Here is a 9,353-nt window from a genome sequence, read left to right on the forward strand (position 1 = left end):
CTTACAGAATTTCTGCCAGGAAATTATCAGATTCTCGCTACTCTACAAAAATATCCAGCACCAAGGAGGTTTTTTTCATAATTTACATAATATTGCATTATTTTAAACAGATTTTTCTCTTTTCTAGAGGAAATAATTTGCTTTGGTGTAGCTGAGTCTATGCCGTGTTCCTTGTCCTGAGCTGGATGACCATGAACTCCAGTATCTGTATGTGGAAATACAGATCCATCCAAGGCTGAAATTTGTATAGACTGGTTGTTGGTGATAAATAAACTGTGAATGCTCACAGAAAGCTGACCTGAGGGTCATATATTAGTATGACTGGAGCAAATTCCTGTATGGATTTTAATGAACTCTTATGGAGAAATGTTTGCAGAATCAGTTTGGTCTCAAAGTGTCTGATGAGATGCTTCCATGTACAATCAGTACTTGACATATTGGCAGGATGTCCATAAAACTGACTTGCACACTCTTTATGATCTTGTCATCAGGCACAGGGGAGATGCCATTACACAGATACATCTTCTTTGCTTCCCTCAAAAGAAAATTACCCAGCTTTGCCTGTGGTTATGACAGGCAGGGAGATGGCACATAAGGTTATGGATTCTGCTTTGCTACTGCAGGCTCTATAAGGAAACACTCAAGAAGCAATAGTCTGGGTTGAGGTAGCATTGAGGTGTAGCATTATTATTTTTTTTTTAATCAGAGTCTTTTACTGTACTCTATAAAAACCCCCATTAGCATTTTCTTTTCAGATGCTCTGCTGCACCACAGCTGCTGTGAATCTGCAGTCAGGAAAGCAGAACTGGTGTGACTGCAATTCAGGAAAGAAACTGAAAAGAGAGAGAGGGAAAAAAAAGGCTTTCTAAGACAGCTTGAAGAAAGCATGCCAATTAAATTTTTAAAGAGAGACAGAGGGTAGGAAGAAAAAAAAAAAAAGGAGCTAAAAATCTGGAGGAACCTGAAGAAAGTTGGGGAGGGGAGAGGGGAAGAAGGAGCACAAGAGAACTATAGAAATGAGAAATAGGATGAAGGATGAAGTGAAGAAAGTTAAGGCATTGTACAGCAGCAGCAGCACACAGATTGAAGCTAATTACTGAGGGAGAAGAAGGAAAGGAGGACCAGAAGAGGATATATGATGAAACAAGGGAAGAAGTCCTTACAAGAAAAGAAGAGAATCCACACAGAAACAAGAGAGAAAGCAAAGAGGAATGTGACCAAGACAAGAAACCTTTTTTAGGGCAGTGCTGTGTGACTGAGCAGGAAGGCAGGGAACGAGTGAGACAGGATGTGTGTACAGGATGTGGAACACATTTTCCCATTGTTCCCTCCAGTAAGCATTCGAATTTCACCGCAAGCAATGGCTTTGCACTTGGTGGGGAGCCTCGAGTGTCACATCCCACTGGTGGGGGTAGAAATAGCCATTCACCTGCTCAGGTGCAGTGAGGAACCCTCTGGCACCATCATGGAACCTCCAAGGAAAAGTGTCTCCAGGTGGGGCGGGGTCATCCTGCAGGCCTTGGATGTTCACTGCACCTCTTATTGCAGTGCTGTGTATTCCACATGGATGTGACAGAGAGTAATTCCTAGCACAGTGGCCGTGCTGTGACATTTAAAGCCCAGGATTCAAGTTGTATTTCCTACAAATGACATTTCTGAGGCTCCCTTGCATTTCCCATCCAGCTCAGTTTGATCACATCCTGAGATAAGAGAAAGGGGAGCAGCTTCTCCCCACGCCTCTCCCAGAGATCCTCAGTGTCACAGCTGCAATGGAAACCTCTCTTCTGGCCAAGGAGAGAAAAAACTCTTAGGATCACTTGTGGGCACCTAGAGGCACAGCCAAACACCCACAGGATTTCTCAGGAATACCTGAGCTGCCTCAGTGCTTTCCTAGTGCCTGTCTTCATCCTAAGGTGCCTACATACCTTTGAAAAGTTGGCCTTTAGCCCCTTATCCTTATAAAAGTATTTCTCCTGGAATAAATGACAGGCAATTAGTTTAAGAATGAGGCACTCCCTTTTAAATCCAGTACAAACAGTGAGAGTAGATCAATCACCACAAGACCAGTGACTCCAAATAGATATTTCGCCAAAGTAAATCATAAGAATATAATTTTTAAGCTGCCTATGTTAATGCATGGATAAAATGTTTAAATCCTATTAGAGAAGTTTTTTTTAAATATAGTTCTCACTTAGCAACTATTTTCCAAAATAAAGGTACTAATGTCAGAGTAAAGGTATGTTGAGAAAGAGGTTTTCTGAAAGCTGATGATATGTCCTGAGATACAGATGTGAATGAATAATTAGAGGTTAAAAATACTAAAAATCTTATAATATTTTAAAAACCAAACATAAAATACATCAACTAGCTGGGGTAAGGAAGACGATTCCTTCACTAGTACAATGGTGCAAAGTTCTTCATTATAAAGTGCTTGACCAATCACTTTCATAGATATTAAACCAGAGAGATAAAATGTGATAATCCCCATAGAGATGACTTTCATGTCTTTCTCAATACATTAATGTCTATTGATGCTCATTGACAAAGCTTCTCAATGACCACCAGTTATAAAAAACCTTTGCTAATTCAAACATTCAGGGATGAATAACTGCTAGGGAGGAATGAAATCCATTAGCAAATGAGGACAAGGAAAAGGAAGTTCAAAAGAGCAACAGTGAACTCCTTTTCAAAATGTATCATCAGAACAATAAGCTGGAGTTCTCTGAGAAGGACCAAGCATCCTGTGAATATAAACTGTTGGTAAATGGCAGGAAAGAGACCTCCTGGCACTTGTGAACATGCAAGAAACATCTGGTGCTGGCCATAGTCATCCCAAACCTCAGCCGACACACAGAGCATAGTGACACCCTGCACTTCAGATGGCAAGTAGCCAGGGGACATTTCAAAATCAGAGGATGAGAGGTTGCAGGAGATGTCTCTGGATTTTAATCTGTCATGTGCTTATAATAAAATAAATTAAATAATTTTTAAAAATTGATCAATCAAATCTTCCATTTTGCTGAAAATTGAATGGTTTTGACTAGGCAGAAAACCCACTGAAATCTGTTGAGATTTATTTACCTTGTTGTAATTTTAATTTTTTTGCCTGTTAAAAAAAAAAAACACACAAAAAAAAAAAACCCAAAAAAACAAAACAAAACAAAACAAAAAAACACCCTGATGGTGATTTACATCTTTTCAGGTGCCAGCTCCATTTCTAGAAGGTGTTCCAAAAAATAGCCAAATGCTCAATAGCCAAGTGTGGGAGGAGTCTAATGGTTGCATTTCAGGAGTACTCAGGGGGGCAGAAGTGGAAAACTATTGCTGTGGTATGAGCTGTGAGTCTCCCCACACTAGGAGAGGAATGGGTGAATAACTGAGGAGAGAGGGGAAATAGTTGAAAGAGGCAGTGTTGTTGAAAACAGAGAGGAAATAAAATACCTTTGTTTAAAAACATGCTTTCTTCAATCAAGCCCTTTCCACTGTTTATTTTGACTGATTATGTTACAGCACACAACACAGATGATCACAATGATATCTTCTGGCCTTGTATCATGACCACAAGACTTTTAGCTCTGTTTCTGGGAATGGCATCCTCAGGTGACAGCCACATCTCCCAGACCCACACACTGAAAGCTCTTGTGAAGGAACAGAAAACTAGGAGGTCTCCCAGAGGAGGTCTCCTCTGAGGAGAATACCTTCACCATAAATTTCATGGTGGGTGCAGAAGACACGGAGGCAAGGACTGAAAGATCCCGTGCTTGGTGGCCCGGCTTTCAGCTCCCTGTAGTGACACCAGGGCTCTACCTATTGAAATTACTGCAGTTTGAACAATTAGGACTCTCAAAAGAACATTCCTTCCAATTCCTCAAGCTGTTGCCAAGATTTTTTTCATGCTGTTAGAAAGGCAAGGAGCATCACCGGTGTAAAGCATGTGCCAAGCAAGAGAGAAACCAGACTTCTTAGGTTCAGTTTTTGCACTCAGAAAATAGGACAGCTGCAGAGGCTCAGCAGTAAGATGTGGTGTGAGCAGCGGTGGCCCCAAGCCACAGGGGCTGGTGACAGAGTCACACATCAATGTAGAACAAAGCATGGGTGAAGAATTTTCACACTGGAAATGTGCTTCAACCTCATAACAAAGGAACAGCCTTCTGTCAACCCCAAATATAGGTTTGAACTTGCTGTTCCTTCAGAGCATGGGTATGTTCAATGAGCTCCCTACTTCATTTTGGTATCACTGTCTAGCTAACTAGCACTGAAAAGTTATATATGTTTATGAAAATACCTTGGCTGCTTCTCTGATCATGTCTCAAGAAGAATCACAGTTTATTCATTTATTTTTGTGGGTGAGAATGTGCATCCTCATATTCTTTAGGAACACTGGTTCAGTCTTCCCTCACGTGCTAACAAGGAAATTTGGCTTCCACATTGCAGCTGCAACATTTAGTCTTATCCTGTGGTTGTCTTTTTACCAATTCAGCCCAAAGCATGACATTCCTATTGCATTTGTACCATGTTTCTGGTACAAACACCATGGCCACCAGCAGAGTTGTGATCCAGAGCTCTGGAGACACAGATCCTCATCAGTCAGGCTGGGGAATAATCATAGACTCATGGAATGGTTTGGGTTGGAAGGGACCTTAAAAACCATCCCATTCCAACCCCTGCCATGGGCAGGGACACCTTCCACTATCCCAGGTTGCTCAGAGCCCCATCCAGCCTGGCCTTGGACACTTCCAGGGAAGGGGCAGTCACAGCTTCTCTGGAGAACCTGTTCCAGTGTCTTCCCACCCTCACAGAGAAAAATTTCTTTCTAATATCCAATCACACCAGTCAATGGTATAAAGAGTACAGTAAAAGGCTCTTAACCTACTCTCTTTCTGCTTGAAGCCATTCTCCCTTGTCCTGTCATTCCAGTTCCAGATGAAGAGTCCATCTCCAGTAATAATAACAACAACAACAACAATAATAATAATGGAAGGGCTTGCATCCATGTCTGCTTCTTACATATAACAGTGCCTTGTAACGGATTTTCAGACCAGGAAGTTCCATTATGATCATCTAAGACTTCAGAATCCACGCAATAGTGTCAGTATTAAGACCGAGTTCTGATTGAGGTAGATCAAAACACTTACAGTACTTCAAAGAGGCAATGAAGACCCCCTCAATGCTCCCCTGAGAAGCCATGTCAACACTTCCTGCCCCTCCTTGTGAAAAATGTGCATCGTATTTCAGACATGAGCTATCTGGGTAGCTTTATGACTGGATTTTGTTATGCTTTTGTCTGCACAAATAAATGGTTTCTGTCCAGCTGTAATTATCCCCTGACATGGAGGTGCTCTCTAAGAGATCACAACTCCACCTGCAGCAGGTGGCTTGTGGGTTTGGCCAGCCCTGATCACACACTGGCACCAGCACCTGTGACTGTTGATTATCCCACCTGAAGTACCTTTTTCCTGGGTTTTCCCTGCCAAAACTCCAGCTGTCCAGCAGCACCCACGCTCTGAACAGTGCCACGCTCCGGACATGGCTGTGGCTTGATGGGGGGAAAAGGCACATGAGAGTGTGTGTGTCCATGGGATCTGCTGCTTAAATGTTTTCCTTTCCCAGGGGATATATTTAACATCAAGATAAAGGGGCAGCGTGGAAAACAAACTTACTTTCCACTCCCCCCGCTTGGAGTCTGGTATTGTAAAACAAGCTGCGCTAGCTGGGATTCCTTTTGAAAGCTCCTGGTCATCTTAGCAGCTGTAATATAAACCACAGTCTCCTTGAAGTATATCCCTGACATAGATCCTTTCCTGGTGCGGGGTGGAGGGGCAATACCATAGTATTCACAGGGAATAATGTTGTTTGGGGTTTTTTGAGGGTTTGTTTTGTTTTGTTTTTGTTTTGGTTTTTTTGTGGGAGGTCAGACATTTTCTGAAGCTGGCTAATGCAACCCCTTATATTTTCTTTGGGAGCTCTGCTAGCCCCCCTCGTCACAGATGTGTGAAATGTGATAGCTCCATCCCCCTGCACCTCATTAACAGTATCTCCCTTGCCTTTTGTTTTGGTCAGGATGAGCTGGAGTGGGAAGTAAAAGGGGTGATGGTTATGAAGTGTGTGGGTGAAGGGTATAATCAGAGGGGTTCTGCCTGAGTGTTGCTTGTTTTGGTGTTATGGTTGTTTGAGGTGCCTCCTGCTGAACCGTGCCCCATGCAAGCCAGCTCACGTCTGTGTGCCGCAGAGGAAACATTCCTGTCATTCTGACACCCCGCGAGGAGTAAGCCTGGAGTACAAGCACCTGTGTGGTTGGCAGTCACAAGACTTTCAGCTGGTACCTCTTGTGGTTGTCCAAAGGGACCTTTCCTCCTCTTGCAGCCTCTGGCCTTTGGAGGTGAGAGGCCTGGCCCGTGGGGAGGTTCTGGGAGGTGTCTGGGCTAGGTGTCCATACTCGTGTTTTTTTAACCCACTGATTTTTTTTTTTTTTTCTTCTTCTCAGTTTCCTCCTGTGCAGGTGTGAAAATGACTGGAAAGAAAAGAGGAAACTGGAGGTGCCAGGCTGGAGAAGACATGGGCTCCCTCTTCTGCAGCTGATTTGCCACTACAAGCAGTAGCCAAAACCTTCCCCCCTCCTCTGGAAGCCCCGGGCTCCCTGCCAGGCTGAGCACGATGTTCCCAGCGACGCAGCGGCGGGAGCCCCGAGCCGGGTCAAGCCAAAGGCACGGCAATAAAGGAGGAGGTCACGGAAACCCGTTTCTATTATGGTCCTTGTAAATAGCCTTCCAGATTATCTTCTTGATTATCGTGCCCTACCTGTGCTGTTTCCGTCTCGGAGAAGCTGAGCGCTTTTAAACCCTGCAGCCCCACCCACGAGGCACGACGTCCCTGCAGGGGCAGAGGGCCAGCAGGAGCCCGGCTCAAGGGCTCCAGCGCCTCTGGAAGAAGGCGCTCTCCTCCTCTGAGGCAATGCCTGACTTCCTAAGAGCACTACATGAAGGAAGGAGGGCAGACCGGGAGACTACACCTCAGTCACGTGTATTCTTGATTATCCTCTTGAAAGCTATCTCTGTGTTATCCCATCTTTCACTGTAATCTGCACCTTAAACTGTGTCCTGCAATTGAAACTCTTTTTTTCTGGAAAACAGATTTGTCACTCTTTCAGTTCCTTCGGAGAAGCAAATAAACAAGTAAAGCTTTCAAAGGTACTCAAGTAACTCAGGAACTTGTGTCCCATTGTTAGCAATTCTGATTGATTTGTTTGGTGGTTTTTTTAACTTGGTCCAAAATCAAATTTCCCAAAATAATGAAGGCACTTTGGAGCCACAAAGTCTAACTCTAAATTGAATTTGGTTTCAAAAGTCACCTGCATGCTTTGGAAATGCTAACCTTGATGTTCACACAAACACAGTATGACTGCCAGCACTTGTTACACATTGTTGCTTCCTTCACATAATTCAAGGATGGGACTGAAGGGCTCAGACAGCACCAGATTAAAGCACCCTAGCTGAACCAAAGTAGCTGGATAGGTGCATATCCTCTTATTGCCCAGCCAGCATGAGCTGAAAAGTCCTTAACTTCTGCCACTTTCTGCTGAGGTTTCATATAACGTGGTTTTCCTCACTTCTGTCATGGGCTGGGCATGCCCACAGACACCACTGAGCAGAAGACAGCCATAAGGCATGAAGCAGCAGTGACTGCCACGTGTATGTGCTCTCCCTTCCCAGTCTGATCCTTGGGCTGGGTCCTTCTAGCCCTGTGGAACTCACCTCCAGGAATCTCCTGGGACTGCTGCTTCCAGCCTTAGCCAATACATCATGCACAGGTGTGGATGCATTTCAGTAATGAAAAGCAAAAATCCTTTTGTCAGCCCCTCAAATCTAGGTTCTTCTTGGTGGTGCCAACCACTAGGACAAGAGGAATGGGCAGAAACTGATGCGCATGAAGTTCCACCTGGACATGAGGAAGAACTTTTTGAAATTCTCCCTCTCTCAGTTAGTATTTTAAAATTAGAAGTGTGAAAATTAGTTTGGAGAAGACCTCCAAGATCAGCAAGTCCAACCTTTGATCAGTGGCCACGTTGCCATCCAGACCAGAGCACTGACTACCACACCCAGTCATTCCTTTAATGCCTCCAGGGATAGCGACTCTGCCATCACCCCCATCACTCAGGAATGATAACACTACTAAGGATTTATTTTACACAAAATAATCATAAATACCAGTACTCTAAACCCAAATATTTTATGGGAATGCCACCTATGACAAAACCTTGGGAATGGTTAATGGTTTCTAAGGTTCTGGATGGGGTCCATTGCAGCAAGACAGACCCAAGGGCAAGAGTGGGCAGAGCTCTTATGCTGTCCTTCTCCCTCCCAGGGAGCCATGAAATCCCAACTTTTCTTGGCAGTGCCTCTTCTCCTGAGCCACCCACTTCCCACTCAACTTTCAGCTGAAGCACCTCCATAGGTATCTGCAGACTGAGGAAGCCAGGCGACCCTCTTGACAAATGGTGACTTTCAGTTTCTGCCATTAATCCCAAGCAAATCAAGAACTGGGATCAATTTTAGTACAGGGAATTATTGGTAGTTGTTTTTTTCTTACTTCAAAACTAAACATTTCAACTTGCATTGAATAAAGTGTTCCAGGCTTGAAACAGGATGTTCTCCCCTTACAGTTCAAACCAAAACAAACCGAACCCAACAAAAAAAAAAAAAAAAAATTCCCACCCAAAAAGAAAAAAAAAAATCAAAGACAAAAATAGATAAAGTTATTGCTGAAAACCACTGATCAGAGAGAGAAGATATTTCTGTCCCCTCTTTCCCAGTTCTGAGTGGTGGGGCTCATTCAGACCACTCATTTTGTCTTAGAGGACTTCCCTCAAGGAAGTGACTTCACCACCTCAGTGCTTTCACCAGAAGAGGAGGAGTCAAAGCTGCTCTTCTTAATCCCTTGGCTGACCCAAGTTTTCTTTGCCTGAACAAATATGCAAGAGATCAGATCCTGTGACTCACATGCTGCCTCTCTTTGGTAAATGCCTTGTGGACAGAGTGGCCATCACTTTTCCTCACTCCCAGCCCTTCCTCCCTGCCCCAGCTTGGTAAATATTTGAGTATTCCATGAAGAACTGGATGGCTGACTTAGAAGCAGCCATGAACATCACCAACCAAAATAGCCTAAACATGATGGAAAGTTAACATCATGTCACCTCAGGAAAAAGAGAAGATCCCACATCCTTGGTGCTAAGAGTTAAAAAGGGACATGATTTTTTCCCTTTGGTTTTGTCAGTGTACCTTAATACTTTCTTTTCTCCAAACAACTTTCAATGAATACCAAATGTGTGAACAGTTTCTAGACAATAAAACCAGCAT

Source organism: Lonchura striata, chromosome 5 (genome assembly GCF_046129695.1).
Source record: "Lonchura striata isolate bLonStr1 chromosome 5, bLonStr1.mat, whole genome shotgun sequence".
NCBI lineage: Eukaryota > Metazoa > Chordata > Aves > Passeriformes > Estrildidae > Lonchura > Lonchura striata.